This window comes from Ursus arctos, chromosome X, assembly GCF_023065955.2.
Source record: "Ursus arctos isolate Adak ecotype North America chromosome X, UrsArc2.0, whole genome shotgun sequence".
NCBI lineage: Eukaryota > Metazoa > Chordata > Mammalia > Carnivora > Ursidae > Ursus > Ursus arctos.
Window position 1 is genome coordinate 41,790,592 of NC_079873.1, and position 25,029 is coordinate 41,815,620.

Genomic DNA, 25,029 nt, shown 5'->3' on the forward strand with positions numbered 1-25,029 from the left:
CCTAACAAACAAACAAACAAACAAACCAAAAAACACAACAGAAAATATGGTAACAATGTGAACCTATATTCTCACATGGCAACAATCTGCTGGACCAGAGTAGCAGCTGCTCCCTTCAGATTGGGGTGTCTGACTCTACCCGGCATTTGAACTTGGGACCCTGATCTAAGCAATGCTTTGCTACCCCTGTTCTCCCAAATATACACACATCTATTACACTCTTTGTTCAATTCTCTAACCAATAAGATAGTATTAATAGAACCTCTGTATGTCAATTGTAAAGTCAGTTCATGAGGAAAGTTCATCTGAGTCCTCTTGATAATTTATGGGAGTTTCAAGGTTATTATAATACCCTTGAGATGCTTACAAAAGAATGGTGTGAAAGATTCAAGACAAAGTGAACAGTAAGATCTTGTGGGAAGGGGAAAGCTGGCAGGTAGAGTGAGAAATTATATTTAAATTGTTGAAACTGAGTCACCAATGAGAAAACAACTTTTCTAAGCATTGCAGTTCCATCAGTCTTTCCTTTCTCTGGTCTGGTGGCTTACAGTATATACTTTCAATGATGGTATTTAATTTTCTGTATCCTAACTTCCTCACCTCTGTGCCATATATTCTTCCACACTAAGTCTTCATGATACCTAAGCAGTCATATTATCCCTTTCTGCTAAAGACTAAAGTTCAAAATTTTTAACTGCTCCAACCACTGAAGCCACGGCCATTATTTCTGCCCCTTTCTCAAGTTATTCTACTCTGTCGATTATTAAATGCTTCTCATACTGTTCTTATTTTTGTCATATACAGTGTTCCCTGTAATAGCTCATTTTACAGTTTTGGGGTGGATACTTTTCCCTTCCCTCCATTTTCAGTTTAGAGCTTCCCTTCACCTCTTTAAAGCCTCCCTTAACTTCAACTTTCTTCTCACTGCTACTGCCATACCTAGCTCTCTTCTCTTTCTGTTCCTTTCAGGGATGGCATGATGGGATGAGGTAGTAATGAGAAATGAGGAGGGGGATTTGTTCCTCCAGAAGATTCTCAGAACTCTGGGCTTTCTGGCCTTCAGAAAATTCTCAGACCCTGGTGATTTGGAACATTGAAATAAGTAGAATTCAGCCTCTTCTCCCTAGCTGCTTCCTTCCATCAACTCTTAGTAATAATCACTCTTTAATTCCCCTTCCTGGTACTAAAGAAATGTTCTCTTTTCTTCTCTTACCTGTGCCTTGCTAATTAATGACATCCTGTTATCCATCCAAGGACACAGTGAACTGATTAATTGATTAATTAATTAATCTATTAATCTGAGAACACAACAAGTCATCAAAACCTTCATTTCTCATTCCATGAACCTAGCATTTGTCATAGCCAAGAAAAAGGGGGGAAAAAGACTTTGTGGTACATGTATCATTGGATAGAGTGCTTCATTCATATTCTCTGAGCTTCTACTATGGACGACTCCACATTTGGCAGGGTGCTTTGGGGTAGCTGAAGAAATTGCAGGCACATTCCCTGCCTCAAAGATGAGGATAGTGGGAGTAGAGGAGGAGGGACTGATAATTCATGTAGAGAGACACAAAGTTATGTGGGCTCGGGGAATTATTTGAAAGAGCCTTGGAGGCTTCATGCTTATTGCTCCAAATGTTTACCTTCTGATTCAAATGAGGGGTTCCACCAAGACAGTGGCTATCTACTCATATATCATGTCATTGGGTACACCAGCCAAATCACAATGATCACCTCTCTGTCCCATAGTATTAAACTGGTCACTTTGAATGCACAGCTTTAAGTACAGGGCTATCTAGTCTAGATCCATAGAAGGCTGGATGGTAACAAAAGGCTCATCAAGACCTAGTAGGGGAACTGGAGAAACCAAGATCTGTTGCTACTAAATTCTGGGTGATTATTATGACTGAATGCTGACCAGTGTTACCAGCTCATTCCATTTTTCAAGACAAGCTGGCAATATAAGCTAAAATCTGTGTGAAGTTTTGTAAATTTGAAATGCTAGCAACTAAGTTGCTAACTAGTAAGTTTTTAAAAAAATTGTGAGTGCCAAACAAAACATGTATTCAGGCCAAAGTCCACCCAGAGCAACCAGTCTGTAATTTCTGAACTATAACTATTGTCACTTTCTCTAGAGGACAAAGTGAATTAAGTGGTGGGTATTTCTAGTGTCAGAGGAGATTGCAGTGTATGAATTTAGTTTGTGAGTTAGGATCCTGCGTATGAGATATATATTACCATGTTGGGAGCAGATAAATGTTGATGTGATTTATGTATAGTAGGTAGGAAAGTTAGAAGGCCATAAAAGAGTTTCTTAAGTTCTAAACACAGACTCTATATCATCAACTCTGAACTTCTATAAATATCAAAATCTGGGTTGGAAAAAGGTGAAGTTCCTGCAGTTCCTTTCCTTTTCAACTCTGTCCACCTTTGGGAGAAACTTACCTATTAACCCAATCCCCCTGTTTTTAAATAAACCACTTTTTATTTAAAACTTAATAACCCGCCCCAATTTGAACAAGCAGAAGCTAAAAATCACTCAATCAACAGGTTGTCTCAAGTCAATAAAACATGTGCATGCAAACAAACCTTTACCTGCTCAAGGCCTCTAAACCTAACAAGGATGTGAGACAAAAACTGGAAGGAACACACACACACACACACACACACACACACACCCTGCAAAGGGAGGCTTTGGAAGAAGAGCCCTTGTATCCCATGAGAGGATTTGTACACTGTTTCCCAGTTCCTGGCAGCTTGCAGATAACATCATCTCATTATCCTCCACCACAACCATGCAGTGGTACCTCCAATTTCCAGAAGGTTAATCTGAGGCTTGGGTGTTTTCTGTTGCTTTGCTCGAGCAACCACAATTACAAAATGCTGGTGGGCTCTATGCTCTTTGCACCACTCTGCCCGTGACAAGAAAATGGGGAGTAACTGATTAATTAGTATGCACACCACAGAGTGAACACACTAATCTCCAAAACTTTGTCCTGAAGACAAGATCATAGATATCTAAGAATTCAAAGCTGTTCTGTGAATAGCTCTGAATACTCAGTACTAAAACTGTTAATAAGCTTCCCTCTAAGAGGCAAATGGTAATCCATAGTGGGCAAGAGGGGAGTTCTCCTGTCTTTTTAAAAGTGTCCAGGATTGACTAGAAGAGTAATGAGAATTCACATGAATACAGCACTTTGGATTGATGAAGTGCTTTTACTTTTGTTATTGAATCTTCTCAGCAGCTCTTTGAAGTAGATAGTGAAGGCATCTAACTCAATTCTGCCCTATGAAAGATAACCTGAACTTCAGTTTAAGTGGCTTGTCCATATATTTTTATTTCTAAGACATTATCGAGATGCTTGAAATTTTTCCTCTCAAATAAGATTGTCAATGTTTGTTTTGCATTTCTGAGATTTTGCAGCGTCTTGGGGTGAAAATATTTGTCAGAATAATGCATCTCTAATGTTACTATGAAAGGCAATGAGAAGTAGGATTCCATATGTGAAATTTTTCTTGGTGGCCACCGTTACAGGCATACAACTATTTCATAAAATGGAGCACACCCGTAATCCTTTTGGTTCAAGCTGCCACACTTCTGTGGCAATGTTTTGATGCTGCAGATAGGGAGAAGTTAGGAAGGGTCATAGGATCCTTGTACATACTGAAATGCCATGTGACCCACCTGATGCTTCTTTCTTTTTTTTTTTTTTTTAAGATTTTATGTATTTATTTGACAGAGATAGAGACAGCCAACGAGAGAGGGAACACAAGCAGGGGGAGTGGGAGAGGAAGAAGCAGGCTTCCAGCAGAGGAGCCCGATGTGGGGCTCGATCCCAGAACGCCGGGATCATGCCCTGAGCCGAACGCAGACGCTTAACGACTGAGCAACCCAGGCGCCCCCCACCTGATGCTTCTTAAACCAGAACATACTGCAGGTAAGCCTCCTACTCCTTCCTGCCAGTTCTATCTGACATTAAAACAGAAACACTGCAGTGTCTACTCTTAAACTCTCAAGGTTGGCTGTTCTGTAGTGGGAGTGAGTGTGGTGTTGAGTTCAGGTACCACAGAGATGGATCAGCTTCATTCAAATCCAAGAATGCAGGACTTATCAAAGCATAGGTAATTCAGGTTCACACAAAATGTCTTTGCCTAAACTGTAGCAGCCCTTGCAGAGGAAGCTAGCGCTTTGGAAAGCTCTGCTTCAGTTTCCTTTCAGGTCTTCTTTGATAAGCCAATCTCCATTATTCCCAGAAACTCTTGCATCCTGGCACAGATGATCTCTCTCCTTGATGCTCCACAACTCAGCATGTACAAATTAATTGCCAGCAGTGAGGGTAAGCATTTCCCTTGCCCCATATTTATTAAATATCTTCTATAAAATATCTCAACAGGGTCTATAAAGCAGCCCAGTGTCCTATATATAATTAACACCTGCCTGCTGCTTAATTGAGAAAGGGCAAGTACAGCTGCTGCTGTGACCTTTTTCTATGCTCCTCCCAAAGCTGTGACTATCTGCTACGTCTGTTTTTCTGTGGCTCAGTGGGTTTTTGATGGGTGAGGCTTTACGCTTTTTTTTTTTTACTCTTTCCTAGAAAAAGGAGCTCTTATTACATAGCCAAATTGAATTCCACCCCCAGCCAATCAAAGAGTAGGCAAGCATCATGACACGTACCACTACCTGTTATTAGCTGGCTGCTCTTCTGTTTTACTTTCTCATGCTGATCTTGGGACGGAGGTGGATTAAGTTGGGGGATGAGTAGGTTATCACTCTTCAAGTGAGAACTGGACTCCTACTATGAGCACAGCTGGGGAAGCTAGTTTCATCTCTATGGCTCCTTCAGTCTAAAAACCTGGAACATCTCTTCTCTTTGCTTTGGGGGTGGAGGTGATGGGAAGAAAGCCATTTCCCAAAATGGCCTGCCAAAGTTGATTCAGAGCAACAATGTTTGATTTGGTTAAAATGCAACTCTGGGTGCTTTAGGCTTTAAACAAGGCCAGACCTGATGTTTCACTGAAAGCTTTACATTCCCCAGAGTCCTGTTGACATGGCAGGAGTCAGACAGACTGGCTCCAGCATTTACTAGCTGTGTGACCTTGGGCAAATCACTTAACCTCTCTGAGCTTCAATTTCCTTGTCTTGTTAGATGAGGCTATCTCACAGAACATGTGCCTGCCACTCTATAAGTGTGAGTCCCTTCTGGATGGTGGAGGCAGGGGCTTGTGCCACAGTTTTGTTCACCCCACTATGGGGAGATTTCCTCTTGGCACTAGCAACCCTGGCTGGCTACAGGCTGCAGCAGAAGAAGGTAAAGGTGATCAATTGTCCCAGTTTTCAATTGCTAAAACCAGGAGAGTCATGGGAAAACCAAGATCTGTTGGTCACCCTAACACTGAGGAGTCAGATCTTTCTACTGCTCAGGTCTGCAGGGACTATAGCTGGAAATCCCTCACACCACTTCCTGTGCTGAGGAAGAACTGTAGGTGATCATCCATGTCCCTGTTCTCTATTAGTGAAATAAAATAAAGTTGAGAATGGTGCTATATTTTTTTCTGAGTAGCCAAAAACCTTAACCAGCTCCTCACATACCATTCAAAAGATATTTTACACACATGCACAAACATACATACACATATTATTTTGCATTCACGTATACAGTGTTATGTTTCTCATTTTCTATGCCTAATTTATCATGGAGTCCTTTCAACATTAGTACATATGGAGCTGCCTCATTTCTTTTTATAACTGCATAGCATTCCACTATATGGATGTAATGTGATTTACTTAAATAGTCTCCTGTTGGTGGAAGTGGTTTAAAATCTTATTCTATTACAAACAACACTGCAGTGACTTTCTGTATATACATGTCATTTTGCACTGGTGTGAGTACATTGATAAGATAAATATCAAGTGTTGGTAACTTTAAAATTAGTCTACTAGGACCATAAAGCCTAAACACATATGTCTTCTCAAATCTCTCTGCTCTCTCTCCCTTTCCTTTTTCAATTATTGGAGTTTCCTAGGAAGGGTAAGGACCACTAATTGCTTGGGGGTTGGGGAGGAGGTGAGTAATTTGGACCCAGGCTGACAAAGTGCAGAAAACAGTAACCTGGCTCTTGATAATTGCCCTGGGACCAGCAGCAGCCAGGAAGGGGGAAGAGCTCAGCTGAGCCCTCCCAGACCTACACGCAGATTTGAATGCTGGTTTTGCTGCATTCAACTGTGCAGACTTGAACATGCTATTTCACTGCTGTAAGGAACCAACAACTTAGCTGAGGGTGGGGATATGAAGATGGGGTGTATGTAGTTCAAAGTCTGTGCTCTTGCCACAAAATTGCCTTTTAATTTTCAGAGCTAACCTTGACCTTAGCAATGACTAATCTTCTCCCTCCTTACCCTGTTAGAGATGATGAAAATAAGGCCCTAAGAGGGACTGTACTTACGCAAGTCCAACAGAAAATTAGTGGCAGGACCAGGACTGGGGCTTCAGGCCACTCTATTTTAGTAGTGTGGGGAATCTTCATTGACTTTAGTGGGAGCGAAGGTGCCCTATAACCACAGCCATTGAGTTTGTTCTGTATTGGAAGTGCCTCCTGGAACACGTGCATAGTTTTGGGGGCTCTAGCAGGATAACATGGAAAGGGATGCTAGGAGACCAGCAGGGAGATAGCTTGACTCTAAGAGCTGGATCAAGAGGAAAGGTTGGATCAGAGCTTTGGAAGTTTGGGGAGAAAAGTGGCTTATGGTAAGGCAGAAGGTTGGCCTTCCTCTGCAAATGCAGGGAAGACTAAAGGTGTCGACTAGGGAAAAGATTGTTTTTGAGCCTTGGGAGAATCAAAAGCTTAGAAGCAGGAAATCCAGTGAAAGGAATGGTGTGAGTGGGAGCTTAGTGGAAGACTCCTGTTGCTACAGCACAGTTGCTAATGGTTAGAAAAGGAAGTTCAGTGATCACACAAGGTCCCTAAATGAAAGATATCAGAGAATTTTGTACCCTGGTCTTCAAGTTAACCAAGATCACAGAGACCAGGGCACAGATTATCTACTGCCACCAACTTATAAGGAATGACTGCTTCCCCCCCACAAAAAAAGGAATGACCACTTCCAACTGCCTTATTCTCTACCCTCTCACCTGACCATCAGCTACCAAAGATGGATATGTTCTTCTGTGGGTGTTTCTTCTTGGGGACACACCTCCCCTGCTGCTTCCACTCTGGGATCCCACCACCAAGCCACATGATATCCTAACCACCTCCTATGAGACCAGTGGTTCCTGTTCTGACTCTGGTGATGTCCTCATTGAAGCAGCCAAGGCAGTGATTTCTTCTCTAAGTTTCTCTTCAACCATCCCCCTCCAGAGAAGGAGAGCTGTTTTTGGCTGACAAATACCTGCTATTAGCCCTTGGTTTACATGCATTATCTCATTTAATGCCCACAGTAACAGTCCTGTAAGGGAGGTGGGGAAGTTGAGGCTTAGAGAGAGGTTAAGTGACTAGTTCAAGTCATAGTAACCTGGGTCTATTTGACTCTACTGCCTGTCCCCTCCAAATACCAAGCATCTACAAGATGGTCACCATGTTCTTGCTTGGGTGTCAGGCCTAACCTGGGAATCACTTTAGTCCACGTCTTCACCCAATAGGGGCCATTATTTCACCCAATAAGAAAAGCCATGGGTTGGTAATGTCTGCAGATTCCCCACTAATTTAGCTGGAGTAGACCATGTACAGCAAATGATTCACAAATGGGGAGAAAAAAATCACAATCCTTTGGAGAGGTGCCTGAAATATCATAATTCTAAATTTTGCATATTTCTATACTTTGTAACAACATGCTATACCATACCTAGAAGCTCTTAAAGCTGGGGACTTTAGCCTTTAGAGGTATTTTAAAATGCTTGCAACCTAGTGCCAAAGGAACCTTGCAAACATACAACTATGTAGCTCATTTGGCTACAACTCACTCAAAGAACAAAGCACTGAAGACTCAATAGATGCTTTCCGTGCTTTGGTCTTTATTAAAAATACCTGTCTCTTTCCAGTCATGGCTTCAAATGTCTCTCATAATGTGGGTGTGATAAGCCCATATTACCTAACCATGTAGTTGGGGAGTTGGGCAGATTGCCTTATTGGCAAACTGGCCCCATGTAGACAGCTATCTGAAGGCATGCACAGGACCTAAGAATACATTTACTAGAAGGTCGTCTTGGGGGGCGCCTGGGTAGCGCAGTCATTAAGCATCTGCCTTCGGCTCTGGGCGTGATCCTGGCATTATGGGATCGAGCCGCACATCGGGCTCCTCTGCTGGGAGCCTGCTTCTTCCTCTCCCACTCCCCCTGCTTGTGTTCCCTCTCTCGCTGGCTGTCTCTCTCTCTCTCAAATAAATAAATAAATAAAATCTTTAAAAAATAAGATAATTGTTTCTTAAAAGAAAAAAAGAAGGTCGTCTTGGGATGAAGTGGTTAGATAATAGAGGGGATGTGTGAGCTTTCATTTCTATTTTTTCTCAGCTTTATAAAGTGATGTTGACAAAAATCATGAGGTTGGTAGACAGAAATGGATGCTAGAACCAGTTGGTTCTGCTTGCTTCTTACAGCAGTAGTGGTCTAGGGAAGATGAAATTCATTAATTCATTAGTGCTTCTGTGCGTGGGGGAATGGGAGGCATGTGTGCATGTTGGGTATGTGTGTGTGTGTGTGTGTGTGTGTGTGTGTGTGTGTGCGCGCGCCTTGTCCACTTTGCCCCACCAGTGATAGGTGAGAGCAGGAAAAAGGACTTCAGGGGTGGGATTGACTTCAGGGTAGGGTAAGAGACAGATCCATGGGAGACTTCATCCAGCCCCAAACCTGTGGATACCTTAGCTGCCTCTGAGCAGAGGACTCTGGCTGAGCAAAATTGCCTCACCTGGAGGCAATGGTAATTTGAAAGCCTACCAAACATGGAGGGAGACGGGAGGGGAGAGCTGTGATTTGAGGAGACACTAATTTGTCAAGGAAGATATTATGTTGTGGGCTTTGGTTCCAGAGGAATTCCTGGCCAGGTAACAAAGCTGAAAAGCTGTGCCGAAGAAGGCCACAAGGGACAAGATTCCTTAGCAGTGGTGGTAGTAGTAGTAATAATAATAATAATAATAATAATAATGGTAATAATAATGTGAATTGCTAACAGTTGGTGAGCCTTTACTATGTGGGAAGCACTGTAAAATCATGTTACATGGGTTATCTCATTTGATCCCAGCAACAACCCTAAAAGGTAGGTGCTGTAACAATCCTTGTTTTATAGATGGAGAAAACGGGGCTTGGGCAAATTTCCCTAGTAGGTTAATAAATGGCAGAGATAAACATCTCTCTTGGAGTTTTACAGGACATGGAAAACCAGTTATTCCCTCAGTGAAAGAAAAGAAACGGTTTAAATCACAGGTCCCTTTGCAAGTTATACCCTATTCTATGTCATTTGACAAAAGGAGACAGGATATGGGGGGAGATTCGTGGTGTGAATCACAGCTATTCTGTTCAGTTTTGGTTTTGTTTTTAATATGAAATGCTGAAGTAATTAAAGTAATAATAATTGTTTAATTTACACAGCACTTTATCAGCTATAAAGATCTTGAAGATTCTCATTTGACTTTGAAGACAACCCTGAGGTAGGCGAGGTAGATAATACTACTGGCTGTTTTCCAATGAAGAACACTGTGACCCAAGGAAGGAAGTAAGTACCTTGCCCAAGGTCACTATGTGGTAAACTAGCCTCCTAACTTCCAGTACAAGGCTCTTTTCACTGTATCTCTACATTTTCTGTTTTTGGTGTTATTTGATATAATTTTAATTAGTCGTCTGTATTTTCAAAGTCTAATTTCCCCTTCTCATCCCTTTTCTTCCATCCTGCAGTGTAACTCTCTACCGTCACCTGGGCCCAAGGGGAAATTCGTCTCCGACCTGAACAGCTCCTGGTAGCAATAATTAAAAAATTAACTTGGCCATACAACTACCACACAAAAACATTCTATAAGGATCTTACTAGAAAAGAGCGCCACTGTTACTTCTGCCTCCTCCTCCCAGGAGCCACTTGCCACAGCCTGTTCAGATGCTTTACCCTACGACCTCCCAGTACCCTTCTCATAGTTTTGGACCTTCGTTTATTTCCCTGTTGAAACACCAACCAGATCTGCATCCCTTTCCAACTTCTCCCTGCAGACAAACATCTGGTAAAACTACACCCCCATCTCTAACCAGGCTATATTTAAGGGATTAAGACTGCTCAACTTCTAAATGGCTACTAACTACAGTAATCAAATTCTAACACCCACTGGCCAGGGCTTAGAGCAAGGCTGACTGTTACCATCTGGATTTTGTGCTGCTCAACTCTTGATAGCCTATCCAGAAAAGTACAAATGCACTAAGGGAGAGGGAAAGTGAGAGAGAAAGGCTGAGATCAGTGGTCTTATAACTCAAGCTGGCAGGCCTGGAAAGGGTGAGGAAGAGAGGGATAGAAAAGAAATAAGAATAAGATGAGCGTGTTATATTGGAGGAGCGGCTGGGGATGGCAGCGATCATTCAAGGACTTGTACATGACAAAAGATGCTTGTTTTCCCACCAATGATGCATAGGATTCTCACTGGTCTTGGAGCCATCTCTTAGCCACCATTTCATTAGCTCTGAGATTGTGTCCTAATCAATGTGTGCAGCTCTCTGCTCAGAGTTGCTGGGGAGAATGCAGCACTGACTAAAATGGGAAGAGAAGGGTTATTTGCTAAGATCTGGGGGACAGCTAGACCTGAATCCCACAAAAAATAAACAGTAGGCAAAATTGTCCTCTGGGAGGGTGAGGGGACTGACCTTTAATTGGAAACAGGGCCTAACAAACCAGATTGCTTAAGAAAGGGGAGGAGCAGGGGAAGTGGCGGGGGGAGTCCAGTGTGAAACAGACTAATAGCAATAAACAAATACCAAAATTGATACACAGAGAAATGTGAAGACACAGCTAATCCCTCTTGCCCCTTCATCTCTTCATACATATCATAAAAAGTAATGTACTTGTTAAATCTGTAGGTTGCTTTGGGTGGTATGGACATTTTAACAATATTTGCTTTCCCAATCCATGAGCATGGAATATCATTTCCATTTGGTTGTGTTGTCTTCAATCACATTCATCAGTGTTTTTTAGTTTCAGTGTACAGGTCTTTTACCTTTTTGGTTGAGTTTATTCCTAAGTATCTTATTACAGACACAATTCTGATATCCACACCTTTTCTGAAGTGTCCATTCTGGCTTGGCATCCTGCTAGTCATATTATATACATTAGTACTAATATAACAGAACTTCCAGGTAAGTATTACTGGCTTCATATTACAGATAAGGCACTGAAACTCAGAATGGTCAACAACTTCTCGAAGATCAAACATATTTACAAACGGGATGACTGTCAACCCAAATCTGTCTGATTCCAAAGCCTAGACACATTTCTACTCATTATACTGTACGCATTGCCTCTCTTTCCTGGAAAGTAAGGGTTGATTTGAGGTGAGAGAGAGTATAGTTTCCAAAACCACAAGAGATCTGAATGATCCAGGTTGGGAGTTTTCAGAGAAACATTTGTACATAGGAGTGATATGGGCAACAATATAGCACCTGGGAGAGACAGTGGGCATAATGGACTCTGAATTCCATGGAGTTTGGACTCCATCAGTAACCTGCTATGTGAGCAAGTCATGTCACTTCCCCAAGCTGTCATATCTTTGCCGGGAACTGCCGATAAAGACGCTAACATTTGGCATTGTTTCATCATGGGAAGACCAAGACATAAGAGACAAAACTATTAATATTGCTCAGGTCTGTTGCCATAAAGTAGCCTCCCACCAAATTAAAGATGGCAAGGATAGCTCCTGGACTCAGGAATAGAAATTATTTCAAAACTGAGGAGGTCAGAAAGGCAACAAACCGCAGCACAAAACTCTTGGTAAATCACAAATAAGGCTGAGTTGTAACTGACCAGCACGGTGCCCAGAGTGCCACAACTTACCCATGGTATGTACTTGATGAATGTATATAAAGTGAAATTGAGTGCAGGAAAAAGACACCTGGAGAGAACAACGAGAAAGGGTATTCTTGAATGTTCCTATTAATTGGCTCCTAAAAGCCACTTGTTACTGTAGGAAACACGTGAAGATTTTTACATTTTCAAACACATATTTAGGCAAAAGCCAATTAAGTATACTAAAAAGGAGTATAGATTTTGGAGTCAGATAAACCTGGATTTGAAACTTGCTCTGTCACTTATTAGGTGTGTGTCCTTGGGCATGGAATTTAACTTATAAACCTCAGCATTTTCATTTGCAAAAACTCATATAATGACATTGAACTCTTAATAAAGATCAAGAGAATACAGGAAAGTGCTACGTATAAATTCAATACTTATTTCTTCTTTCCTTCTACGGATGTGGTGGTAATATTTTTTGATCCCTAAATTGGAACACAAGGCTTAACACTTAACAAAGTGTAAGTATATATGTGGTTGCAACAGGATACCGGGGGTTCAATTTGAAATCAGTGTTTTGCCCCAAATTTGACAGCATCATTTACATACTAATATTACAAACCCAGTGGGTCTTTACTACCAGAGGTTAGGGTACTATTCATTTTTAAAGATCAGTCCATGTGAGCACACACACAGACTCTCTCCCTCCCATGAGTAACAGAGCAGGGATCACTGGGAAAGGAAACAAAGCCTATAAATAGAAAATCAAACTTAAGCCTGTAAAGGAATTTGTGCCTGCTGTCCCCATACAGATACTCATAGTGCTGGGACTTTTGAACTTCTCCCCCTGCCAGAAGACAACCTAGAGAATCAGAAGAGCTTCTGATTATAGGGATGAAGATTTAAGGTAAGTTAAGAGAAATGTTCTACTCAAGTCTGGAAGAGAAACCAGTGTGGAAACAAGTGGTGATTAGAACAGCTAGGATTAGTGAACCCAAGTGTTTATCTCTTTAAATTTAGCCCATAGACATTTCACATCTAATCTTCTCTAATGTTTACATTGAAACAGCAAGGCAATTTTTGAAGGACCAAAAGGATGACTGAGTTGAAAACATCCTCTTCTGTCATATTCCATTAACCACAACTATGGGAAATACAGTTTCAAGAGCTGCTATAATCTGCCATAACTAAGGTACCTCCATTTACCTGGTGGCAATCTATTCTGAGAGCATATTCTAATTCCAAGCCAATTATGTAGAAAGAAATGACTAGCTTTTAGAGGTCTGACCTTGTAAACTCAAAACTAGTTATATGATATAAAGGTAAGTATCACAAGACCATTTCCCACAGAACAAACAACTGAAAACAGAGTGTCATCACACCAACTAGCACCACCTATGGCTTTACTGGACAGTAAAGTCTACAGCTAGCTACATAACTTCTGCCAACCTAAAGCAAAAATTCGAATCCCTACTTTGCCATTTATGTGTCTTGGGCTTTCAAGGGAAGTCTAAATGTACAATTATGGAAACCAACAAATGCATCTTCTCATTTTATCTGTGTACCTTTCAAAAGCTTAAGATGGTTAGAGTGGACATCATAGTCAATAAACCCATCTCCTTGTTCATGGCTATATACTTGTAACTATATACTTAAGCTACCCCCTCCAAATGGCTCTTCTTTACTTTTCTTAAAAGTTTCTTCTCCTCCTTTTAACCTGGATGCAGAGAAAGGAAAATTTTGTTCTACTTAACTTTCAATTCTACAGGAGCAACTAGAGATTTGCTCAACCACCATGAGACGAGTGGAAAACTAAGAGCACTTTTAATGCTGAGAAGTGAGTGTAGAGTAGGCAGAGATTGCCCATGCCAATGAACTCTCTCTGGTTATTGTAGAGAAATCAGCTATAAGAAAACACTCTGTCTACCTATAACCTCTGTGCTTTTCCTGATGGGTGGAACTTCTACTGTGACATTCCCAACTGATGGGCTTTTTATGATTTCTCCAGGTCTTTCTCACCTGGAAGCACGGTAAGACTTTTCCAGGCTCATTATTCACTGATGTTTTAAAATCACATGGTTTTTAGCCAGGAGTAGCACCTAACATAATGAAAAATAACAAGGGAAATGTAACCTGAAAACTTCATAAACCTTGAATAAATATGAAAGGGGACAATCTTACTGACCCCCAAATATGTAGAGTATATGCACATACCATCTTCTCATTCAAGGACTCAGAGGTGGATTGGGACGCTCTTTGGTCTATCTCAATTTCCTAATTGAATCCCACGTATACAAGACCTTCAAAATGCATGTTCAGAGGTAAGAGGACATGTTGATGACAGCTTGAAACAAGGGTGGGTATATGGATATTTGGATGAAAGAAGGTGGTTCTGGAGTGAGTGGATAGGAGAATCAAAGAGAAAAATGGTAGAGGAAAAGATGTCAGTGAAGGGTATCAGGAAGACAGAATTCAGTGTGTAAAACCTTTTACTGTATGAGGAAAAAAACATCAAGCATACATTTTCAATGAAGCTTACAATATTTTCTACACTCTGCCTGATTTATCCTTTCAGCATCCTACAAAGGCAATGAGGATGTAGGATATCATCTTCATAACTCATTGCTTCAACAGGTACACTTAGAGTGCTTTTCCTTCTCCAAGTTTAGGTGTGATGAAATGTCATATTTTCTCAATACCATTTAAGAACATCAAAGTGTTTTACAGATTCTGTTCAGTTTATATTACTGCCACTTACATGTGCTTTTTTTTCAGAATATGTATGTAGGTATGTATCAGCTTAGGTATAAACCTTTTGGGAAGTAAATAAATACAATCATACCATTTTCCTGGGCTAAAGTGTTTTCAGGGTCTCACAAAGACAATTTAACAAAGGATCTTGAGAAAGTCCATTGATAACTTTCTTTATTCTCTTCTTGAGTTCTCAAGTCTAATGCAATCTACAGCCCTAAGAAAGGCTTCTTTTTTTTTTATAAAGATTTTATTTATTTATGTGACAGAGAGACAGCCAGCGAGAGAGGGAACACAGCAGGGGAGTGGGAGAGGAAGAAGCAGGCTCCCAGCAGAGGAGCCCGATGTGGGGCTCGATCCCAGAATGCCAGGATCACGCCCTGAGCCGAAGGCAGATGCTTAACGACTGCGCTACCCAGGAGCCCCCTAAGAAAGGCTTCTTGAATCAAAATGCTTAATTAATTTCCTCAAGGGTAAATGTCACAAGACCATCTCACCACATAACAAACAACCTAAAGCAACTAAAAGCTAAGAAACATGTGAAATACATATTTTTCAAGTCTCAAGGCAGTCATTCTGCCTTAGTTGGGTACTTTGCTTGAATCAAAGATGAGATGTCATCTATTTTCTGATTGGAATATGGAGTTACTGGGCTTATATAACCATATTTCAGCGAAAGTATAAAACACACTCTAAAAGCCAAATATAAATATATTTTGATTAGTCATGCCACAACTGAGGAACAATTATTATAAAATCCTAAACGAAACCCTATGAAATTTGTCAATTACAGCTTAACGGTGGCCTGTAAAACTCTGGTTTTAGCTGTGTTCAGGTACCTCCCATTTTCACCATCATATCCCTACACTAGAGAATTAATATCTTTTTACATTATAGGCTGTGCTTTTTAAAATATAGCATGCTATGTTTAGGCACAAAAAGATAGAAAATTATTTTTAATACACAAAATAAAGAAATTAAGTATGCCCTACATAGAAAACAAAATATACAGCATCCAAAAAATGTTACTCTTGTTTTTTTTAGACATTTAAAAAGTTTTTTGAAATAATTATAAATTCATAGGAAGGTTCAAAGAAATGTACAAGGAGGTCCTGTGCACCCTTCACCCACCCTCCCCCATGTTACCAGCTTGCATAATTATAGCACAATATCAAAAGCAGGAAACTGACGTTGGTACAATCCATAAAGCTTATTTGGATTTCACCAGTTACACATAAACTCAGTGTGTGTGTGTGTGTGTGTGTGTGTGTGTGTGTGTGTGGCTCTGTGCAATTTTATCACAGGTATAGCTTTGAGTAAACATCATGACAATCAACATATTGAACTGTACCATCACTACAAGACTCCCTCATGCTACTCCTTTATAGCCACTGCCTCTGCCCCTCCCATCCCTAGCCACTGGCATCCACAAATCTGTTCTGTTTCTATAATTTGTTATTTCACAATTGTTACATAAATGGAATTATTCAGAATGTATCCTTTTGAGATTAGCTTTTTAGACTCAGGATAATTTCCTTGAGGTTCATCAAAGTTATATTGCTGAATAGTATTCCATGGTATGCATGTACCGTGATTCGTTTAAGCATTCATCCATTGAAGGACATTTGGGTAGTTTACAGTGTTTGGATATTATGAATAAAATTCTGTGAATATATGTGTACACATTTCTACCTGAAAATAAATTTTTACTTCTCTGGAATCTGTGCCCAAGAGTGCAATTGATGGGTTGTATGGTAAATCTATTTTTAGTTTGAAAGGAAACTTCCAAACTATTTTTCAGAGTGCCGGTACCATTTTCCATTCCCATCAACAATATATGAGTGATCTAGTGTCTTTATATCCTCTCTAGCATTTGGTGGTATCACTAATTTTTTATTTTAGCCATTCTAATACACATGTAGTAACATCTCATTGTGGTCTTCATTTGCAATTTCCTAGTGGCTAATGATATTGAATATTTTTTCATGTACTTATTTGCCATCTGTATATTCTCTTAGATGAAATGTCTGTCTATGTTTTTTGCCCATTTTCTAATTATATTTTTTTGGTTTTTAAATACTTCGATTTTAGAGTTCTTTATATATTCTAGAAACAAGTCCTTTGTTGGAAATGTGATTTGAAAATATTTTCTCCCAGTCTATAATTTCCCTTTCTATCCTCTTAATTAAGTCAAAGAGCAAAAGTTTTACATTTTAATGAAGTCCGGTTTATCAATTTTTACTTTTATGAATCATGCTTTTGGTACCATATTGTTATATGCCTATTATATAACACCTTTGGAGAAATATTCCCCGTGAAGTTCTTTCTGCTATCTTTTATACCTTTGGAGGCTTTTACGTGTGTGCACCTGACTGGCCTAACTAGAAGAATTTGAACTTATTGCTTGGCATAATTACGAATGTATATGTACTACTATGGAATCTATAGAAATATAGCTCCTAGTGCTGAGTATAATGCTACAAAAATATATTATCTAGGGGAGTTTATTTATTATCTCTAATGTGAACAGGGTAAAAAAAATAGCTCATAAAGTTACAACTCCTCTTCAAATTATACTGTCTTCTATTTAGAAAAGCTAAATAGAGAAGCATGACTAGTATATATACAATGTTATATAAATCTGTGAAATTTATACCTTGAAAATTATGTGGTCATATGAAGGCAAAAAATCTAAAGTCTAAAATTCTTTAGCTCCTAGGAGAAACAGTATATGGTTTTACAGAAATTGAGATTTGAGGCCACTGTACAACAGATGCTTGACATACCTACCTTAGTAAGATAACATGAATGAATTTCAGTAAAATGGAACTCACAGCAGGACACTGGTTTTAGGTGTTCCATATAAGGACCATCAGAGTCCATGAGTTTATATTGCCAACCACTGACTTGTCATTATCCGTCCTTAAAACTTAACCTGGCTTGAGGTTGAGCTAGATTTCTGATACCTTGACTTAGTTTGTACCACTATTTGACCAATACCAGTTATTTGCACAATAACCCTTTAAGATCAGGGAAAACAGAGAGTCCAAGTGACTTGCCTGGATTCCTGGTGGTAAATTCTCTCAGAGTCAGGAATGAGCGGGCAGTAACCCAGCTTTCTGTATTCTTTTCGGAAATTCCTCAGGACATAAATGCTGCTTTCTTCCAAAAGAGTGACTTAAAGGTGATCTAAAAATAACTTAAGTACTGAACAAACCACCTCTGCCCCAGTCTACCCCCAGATAAACATGGTAGAAAGTTTATTTGAAACCCTTAAGCAAAAACATCAGCAAAGATACTTTGACCCTCGCTTAAATGCAATATAAATAGATCTCCAGCCACCTGGACAACTCAAGTGCAAGAGCTATTTGTGTGGCATTTGCAAACATTGAAAGAGAAATTAGGCATCTGGCAGGGACTATGTCCTTATTTGTTGTTCTTTTTAACCTTTTACCAAACCTCCTTTCTCTTCTATCATCCCATCCCCAGTACCTCCATCTTACAGGCTCTAGCCCAAATATCTTTTCCTAGATCCCAAATGTCTAATCTGAAATTGGGCTATTTGATCTTCTGAGAACTTCCCAAAGAGTTCTGATTTGAATTAGTCCTTTTTGTAATCAGCCTGGTCTGCTTGGGGACATCTGGGGGTGGGAAATGTTTTCTAAACAAATTGTTCTAATAATTCTCCTGAGAATGCCCCTCATAGGACTTGACTAAAAAGTACAATGCCGGACTCCTACACAGAAACACTAACTCCCACTGGTAGGAAGAGAAACGCACATACAGCAGCAGGGGCAAATCCATATGAATGTGTGTAAGTATACAGTGAGCCACAAATGGACACAATACACAGAGGAGATGAAGTAGGGGATGGTGAGCTTCCAAATATATTCTCCTGTTCTTCTTATGGTCTGTAAAGTCTGTATAACTATCAAGGGTTCATAATTAACATTGGATGACCAGCATCCCTTAATAGTGGTGACTCAAAAGATCAGGCACCTACTATGAGACACTGTGAAAGGTGCCCCAACAGTGAACCGAACTGTATGCCAACAAAAGCTAAGGGCTCCGTCCTGCTCCCTGACCTGGAATTCCCCTTGTAGGATTCCCTAGGAATAATGGTCTTCACTATCCCAGAGGGACTGCAGGGAACTGTGAAGTTGGGAGGAATGGGGAGGTGCCTCTGTATTCACACCATGGCAAAATAATTGTCAGGATATTAGAATTAACTGAGTGGTATCTTTACCAATAGTGAGTCTTAGGTCCTTTTCTTCTAGAGCAGAGGCAGGGTAAGGTGAAGGTCATTGTTGTCAGCCTACAGCCTCAACAACCTGCCAACACTAGTTTGGTTTCTCTTTAAGAATATCAACTTCCTTCTTGAGGGCAAGAAGTCCAAGCTCTGGAGTATGACTAGCATGCTAAAACACATGATGACACCAAAATTCAAGAACCATGTACCCCTCAGGATGGCAGCCCAGGTAGTCATCAGAAGGGAGATAGAGGAAGTAACAGCATCTGATATTTACTCACTTAGAGCTTGCTTTCCTTCCACTTTCTCCTTCCTCAAGCAGAAGCAAGGAAAGGCCTGCCCAAAGGTGATGAAATCCCCAAATGCCCCACCAGTAGTCATCCCACAAAGAAAGTGTCTGCTGTGGTGGAAGCCTCAATTAAAACAGTTAAGACAGAGTTCAATAGCAATAGGACTAGAAGACAGTGAGGAGAGAGAAGGCTGACTGCTACTTTGTTCGCCTTTCCTCCCTCCACCCCAGAGTTAAAAAGAAGCCACATGCAGAGAACAGATACACTTTGCCTCTGAGCAAAGAATGCAATGGGTCATACACATATCCCGATTACCAGGCTTCTTATAAAGAAAAGCTAATAATAAAGCACTCTGGCCTTAAGATCTGACCTGGTTCACAACCACCCCAGTGCTACCATTAATGTTATTGGTATGATGCCTGCCCTTGCTCAGACACACGTAGAGTGCAGAAAGATTCAACAGCTCCTACAGTGAATTAAAGCTTTCATGCCTGACTTCTCCAGCTACACTACACTTTTCCCATAAAACTCCCTCTGGCAGCCAAGAGTCAGGTCCTAGGATTGACTTTAGCCTAGAAAGAATGACTAGGTTTATATGGTGTTTTTTCTTTTCTTTTTCTTCCTCCATTCCCTAAATCCTAGAAATGTGTATATGGACTTCTGATTTTTGGACTTGAAAAACATGGAGAATTGTGTCCTTCATGCTGTGATGTGGTACAGGTGTGAGTGATGACGAATCATGTATACACATGGCTGTCAATAATTAGTGTGGGAAAACTCTCTAAACACATGGAGTATCCACCTCATGGCAGATGTTTTGCATACATTTGCAGCAAGATTAGATTTGGCTCAATATGTAAAAAGATATTCTGCTTCTGAGAGCTCCTGATGAGGAACATACACTCTCATGTTCTAGAAATCCAAGGCCAAGTCACGCTATGTTTCAGAGTGTTTTGGAAGCTTCTTTTTATCCTCTAGGCTTCTGATGACCTCATCTCATTGTATACTGGTTGTTGAGTTTCCAGCTTTCATTTATAATCCACACAGTGCCAACACAGGTTAAGTGAAGGTATGTTGGAAACTCAGATGTTGCTGCCCTGACTTTTTGATGCTGCCCACCTTTGGGCTTTAAGTGGCAGATTTCCACTGACTGTCATCCACGCACAGAACTTGATCCTGTTGCAGGATGACACATAAAAGGGATTAGCTTTATGCTTCCCAGAAGTGCAGTGCTGCCTCTGTACTGCCATTTATAATCATTTGCCTGTCTTCTGAGGTGTGTGCTTAGCAAACACAACCATTTAACCACAGCAGTATCTAAATGACTTTCCCTGAAATTCAAAGGTTATTTTTAAACTACTGAGTTTAAGAATTTCCCAGAGGGCAAGAGACATGCTCTGCCATGAACCTCCTCCATGAAATCTCAAGTCTACTTGGCACTCAAAATTAAATACCCAAATATGTCTTCATTTCACCTAATGATGGAGAGTTGGTTATACATGATGTCGTCCATTACAAGGAGCCTTAGGATCTTAGAGACCTTGTCAAAGCAGCCAAACTCAATGTCAGAGCTCAAGTCTCTTAATAGTAACAAATGTTGTTGTAGTATCAGTGCATAAACAGAATAGCCTTATTCCCTCCACGTCTTCTCATGGCTAGAAATCCATGTATCAGACATGTGCCTGAGGCAGAGATTGTGTCTGCCATGTTTGCTATTCTGTAACATCAAATTACAAGGTAATACAAGGAAAATATAGTTGTCAGTATTCCTTGGTAGCAGCTTCAGAACAATTCTTATCAAAAGGGGTGAGGGAAAGGCAACACAAAATGATTTTCTTCTCTTTCTTTTTTTAAATTTTCTTCTCTTCCTAGGTGAAAAAAAAATGATAAAGGGGGCTTTGAGATCTAATGGCATTTATCTAGTCCTCCATCTGAAGGGAAAAATCCTATGTAGGTATTGAATTAGTACTTCTACTATCTACTTAAAAAAGTCTCCCCAAGAGAGCCTCCAAGTCAAAAGAGCCTCTTTCAGGGCATATGTTTCTGTAGCGACATCTTTAAAAGTTGGCATAAAGTTAACAGTAGACTTTGCAAGTTCTCATTCTTTGATCATGAAAGTTCATCATCATTCTTGATGATTGAAGGAAGATCACTCAAGTGTTATCGACATTCTTGCTAGAGGCCAGCAAAAATTAAATTGGTGCCAATTCTATGTGCCCTGGAGAGATACATACATACGGTTCTTGGAGGAGACATGTGAGCAGTCTCTGCGCAGTAAGATTCGTTGCACATCAGCAGCACTTGAGATAGACTAGGCACTTCCAGAAGCCACTGGGCAGCGTGTGCTCTGTTTTCTTGTTGCTTCTGTAAGTGATATTGGGCATCAAGATCCCGCCCTTGAATCATCTGTGCATCCTACTGTCAATGCCTCTGGGTTTCTGCCAGTTACGCTTAATTTTGCCATATTGGTCTGACTGGTGCTGGATAAACTACTTGGTCCTCTTTTTAACAATTTTGAGCTATACAAGGGTTCTGAGGTGGCTATAATACCGAATAGGGCATGGCTGCCACCTCTGCAGGTAGTGGCAAGGAAAACCACAGTTACCATTTTTTAAAGAACCAACTAAGTGCCAGGCACTGTACTAAACACTGGATATGCCACTGATCCTTAGAACAACCCTACAAGGTGGGAATTATTAGTCTCATGTGTGAAATGAGAAAAGTGAGACTCAGAGAGGTGAGCCCAAGGGTCTTTGCCCAAGGTCACAGAGCTAAGAAACGACAGAGCTGGGATTTCAACTCAAATGTGTCTGACTTTGAAGCCCACTATATTATACTGCAATTCTCATGGTTAGTCTCACACCATCCCCTCTGCAGGTAGAAGCAGTTCTTAATAACTCCATTTTATACACAGGGACATTAAGGCATGGGACAGAGAAGTATTATACTAGGATCTAAAATATTTTCTCTTCCACATAATCCAGACTTCAAAGGGAGGAAATGAAATTAGGGAATTACCCTTCTTCACTGGGCTTGTACTATAGAAAAATCTCCACCCAGGGATATCAATCTTAGTGACTTATGACCCTGCAGGAGGTGGGAGGCAAGATGATCCAGCTAGCAGTGGCAACACCACGTTGTGGCAGAGGTGAAAGTGGAACACAGACCTGAGCTACACCTATTTAAAAACAGTAGCTTTAACCGTGTCTGCATACACTTTACTTGTTTTTAACAAATTCCATTTTGTATCAATGTCACAGTCATTTTGAAGCCGTATAAAGTGCTTTACAGAACTTATAAGGCTTTGAAATACTTTTGAGCCTAGAATTTTAAAGTGCTTCCCAGATATTCTATGATGGGAAATATCCTTATTTACAAATGGATAAATAAAAAGTGAGAGGTTAAAGGATTTACCTCAAATCACAAAGGTACAGCTAGGAATAGAATCAGCCTCTTAAATCTCAATTCTGGGGCCAAATGACTAGACTGGTGCGTTTTTAATCTCTTAAGAATTGCAGAACCTTCTGAGACTTCTGACCTCAGGAAGTCTCCAATTATTTACATAATGAATCATCATTATAAACATCTAAAGCATTTTGCAGCATTAAAAAAAACAACAACAACCATTACGACCACCTTAAAACCTTGTCTCATCTTAAGCCTGTGGATTTGGTTGGCTTTAACGAAGGTAATTAGTCCTGAAATGAAGGCAGGTGGCCCCCATTATCCCACTTTGTTTAGAGGAATCTAGATCAATTCTGGGCTCAAGAGGGCTGCTTTGAAAATCTTGTACTAACTAGCCTCCACGGATTAGGGATTGGTTTTGGGGTCAGGAGCCTTGGGCTTGAATCTTGACTCCAATCCTTAGTAGTCAAGTATCCTTTAGCCTTGGTTTTCTCATTTGCACAATGGGGATAAAACCAATATCATACACAGGGTTGGGGTTAGAATCCAAGGACATAGGACATGGGAAATGCGGAAGCATTTTAGAAAGTTGTGGAGTATAATACAAACATCAAGTGGTAGTCTAGAAAGACCACTACTTTTTTTTTAAGATTTTATTTATTTATTTGACAGAGAGAGAGACAGCCAGCGAGAGAGGGAACACAAGCAGGGGGAGTGGGAGAGGAAGAAGCAGGCTCCCAGCGGAAGAGCCTGATGTGGGGCTTGATCCCATAGCACCAGGATCACGCCCTGAGCCAAAGGCAGATGCTCAACAACCGAGCCACCCAGGCGCCCCAGAAAGACCACTACTTTTTATGTCTATAACATGAATGATTGGGAAAGGTATCTGGGAGCTGTCTGAAATTTTAGAATTATAAGCATACAGAGAAAGTTGGTTAGGAATAGTGTTCCTTACATGCACAACAAGGTCATCCAAAGGCATGCCAAACATGCATATACAGTAGCAAAACTGAGACTAGAAGATGCTCTTAAATATTGAAGATCGAATATAGGTGCTGCTTACTATAGAAACAGACCCTGTATGAAATTCATGGGGGGAATCATTTCCCTTCTCAGATCGGAGTATCTCTGAACATCAGGCAGGAGCCTGTACTCTCATGTTAGAGAAAGATGGTACATAGAAGTCGGTAGTCCAGGAATAAAATAAAAGCATCCTGGACCCTTGGATGTTACTGAGAAAGAATCCAGACAGAGTTTGAGAAAAGGGTGAGTTGCAAAGTAGAAAGAAAATCAGAAATTATTAACCTCCCATGCTTCTCTCTTAATGATTTCCCTTCCTCCTTACTCACTACCCCCCCAAATCAGTTGTTCTACCCCCATTTTCTGCCAGTTCTGCATTTCTGCCTGCATCCCTGAAGCTCCTCTGGTCTCCAAAAACACTGGTGTTTTCTCACCTCAGTGCCTTTGCTCACACTGTTTTGCTTGCCCAGAATTACCTCCTTATCACTCCTCCTGGTACTTCCCCCCAAATAAGAAAAAGTTTAACTCATCTCTGAACCCAAGTCTACCCCATTCTGCCAGGCTCCAATCACTTCTTATCTCCTTTGAACTCAGAGTTTCTCTTGTATTAAAATGAGTATCATTTTCTCCTTGGGATTGCAGTTATTTGTATACTTGGTCTTATTTCCTTTGCTTGGCTATAATTTCCTTCAGGTAAATTACAGTTATCAGCACAGTGCCTGACACAGAATAGGTACTCAATAAATGATTTTAGATGAATGAATGATCATCATCACTTGCAATAATCAGGCACCATCATCTCTCACCTGGATTTTTACAACAGCCTAATCTCCCTGCCTCCTATCTTGTTCTCTTCCAATCTATCCTTCCTACTGTCACAATACATGTCTTAGAAAAATTTCTTTCATTATGTTACTCTCCTATTGAACAACCTTAAATAATGTCCTGCTGTACAGAATAGAGACCAAATCCCTCTGCCTTTCTCTAAAGCTCTTTGATATCAGTCAAATAGGGTCCCTGCTGCTTCCAAGTCTGTGTATGTTGCTCCCAGATCTAAATTCAATTGATCTCACCTCCATCAGGAAGCCTTCCCAAATGAATCCATCCTTTATTGTTCCTCTTTTATAATTCTATAGCATTATTCTCTGTACTACACATGTTGAAATATAATCATATCTTTCCTTGTATTGTTATGTACCTGTCCCCAGTATACATGTTTTGTTTCCCAAATAAGATCGCAGACTTCATATCTACCTTTGTTTTTTCCACACCAACTAGCAAAGAGCTGGGGACCCACTAGGACTTCAGCTCACACTTTCAAACGTTTATCAATTTCTTCTCTAATTA

The 25,029-nt window shown here is 40.4% G+C and overlaps 1 protein-coding gene across 1 annotated transcript in view; it reads right to left on the reverse strand.

The window, feature by feature from the left end:
• DGKK (diacylglycerol kinase kappa) overlaps positions 1-25,029 on the reverse strand; it is a 174,727-nt gene that overhangs the window by 133,449 nt on the left and 16,249 nt on the right. The window lies entirely within an intron of this gene.